The following is a 1,876-nucleotide window of genomic DNA, read 5'->3' as shown; positions in this document are numbered from 1 at the left end:
ACGTTGATTTGTCCCGGAGGCTGCGGCGACCACTGAATAAACATGAGCTCCCTCGTCTTCCTTCCGCTACACTTGTAGGGGGGAGGGGGGATCACGGGGTCGTATTTACAATCGTTGACAATCGTTTCGCGCTACGTTGAGGACGGACGGGGTCTTTTGATAGAACGCCCAATTCCAAACCTCGGCTCTTTCCATTTCACTACCTTACATTATCAAAGTTGTCTGGAGATTATCATCAAAAACGAGACTGGTCGCAAGTTTTAAACTACTTTCCTCGCACCGACAAACAAATACATCATGTACCAATGATGCTAATCTACAAAAACCTGATATCTGATTAGATAAAGACCAAAACTGGCGAATGAAACAAACTAACATTTGGGCTAAGTATTGTTGGCAAACATAGGACGGACTGCTGGTAAAAAATAAAAAAAAAATAAAAAAATGCCCACAAAGACGAGGAGCCTATTAAAAGATTTGGAATGGCGCAGGCTGTTCTTTGGATGGTGGACATAAAATGTTTGGCAGTCACTTATACAATGTGTGCTCGCTAACTAGCGAAGAGTTTTCCAGGTACGAAAATAGGAACAAAAAGCCGGCTGACACATTCACAATGAAGATACTGCACGTATTGTATGTGTCAGCAACTTCAGCGCTAATAAGGCTCTCTTAAAGCTCCAAACAGTCTTTGGATGTTTAAGATCATAGAATCTTTTGGACCAATACCGCCTCGCCTCGCCTCCGAGGACGCGCATCGCCGCAATGCGAGCAAACATCAGACGTGATGGCTGGCTGGCTGGCTGCTGAGATGCAGGACCCAAGCGGGACCGGGCCGGTCGGATCTCGTCAAGCGCCGGACGACCAGATGAAACGGCCGTCCGAGGCCCGACGGCGCAGGTTCGCCTTCAAACAGCCAAGATGGCGTGAGGCCCGCCGAGACGCACCAGCCCATGGGGGCATTTATGAAAGAGCGGGAACATGATTTATTCAGCATGTTTACCGTTTACATTTGACTTTATTTATTTCTTATTTTACAAAAATCTAATCGTAATCCCAAAGGTGCGAGCTCGGCATCGCCGTGGAATTTGATGTCAGCGCTGATCACCTGTCTCAAAGTCTCGACTCGAGTTCAATTTTTCACCTTGTTGGGTTGAGCTAAGATTTTTGCCATCACCAAGGTATTAACGTTAGCGCTTGAACAGCAGCTACGAGGCTCGCAAAAACATGATTGGACGGAGGAGATTTCTTCATGGATGTACTAACTCGTACAAATCTGTAGTAATGCACCAAAAACTTTTCCCAAACGTCCTTTTTTAGTTTGACAGGGAAAGACTTTTGACAGAAACAACCCGTCGGTAACACCGTGTTGTGATGACATAAGCGAAAAACGATCAAGTCTGCACAAAAGCATCAGTCTAATTATCAGAGGAATTCATTAGCATAATATTACAAAGTATTATGTGCGACAACATCATACTGTATCATAAATTGTAGAAAATTTTCAAAGCAAACCCATAAGTGTCCACTATTACGTGAGTAAATAACATCTACAGAAATAGAGCATATGCAAATCAGGGTGACGACGAGGCGACTCGGAGACGCGGCAGCGATTCATCACCGTGGCTGAGGTTGCTCTCTTTGCCGTCCTTAGCTTCATCTAATGAAGCCCCCCACATGCAAATGAGCTTGCCCTTTTCCTTGATTTCTACTCTTCCGTGTTAAAGCGAGCGGCGGAAATATCGGAGCACGGCTCAGATAATGTATGTATGGAGGTCGCCGTGTATATTAAGATTCACACACGCGATTGCTGCTGATTACTCGTACACGGCGACGTGTTTGCGACGATGCTTTGTATTTGTCTGAGAACCAAAGACCG

The sequence above is a fragment of the Syngnathus scovelli genome, chromosome 19 (assembly GCF_024217435.2).
Source record: "Syngnathus scovelli strain Florida chromosome 19, RoL_Ssco_1.2, whole genome shotgun sequence".
NCBI lineage: Eukaryota > Metazoa > Chordata > Actinopteri > Syngnathiformes > Syngnathidae > Syngnathus > Syngnathus scovelli.
Note: the sequence above shows the minus strand (reverse complement) of the source record.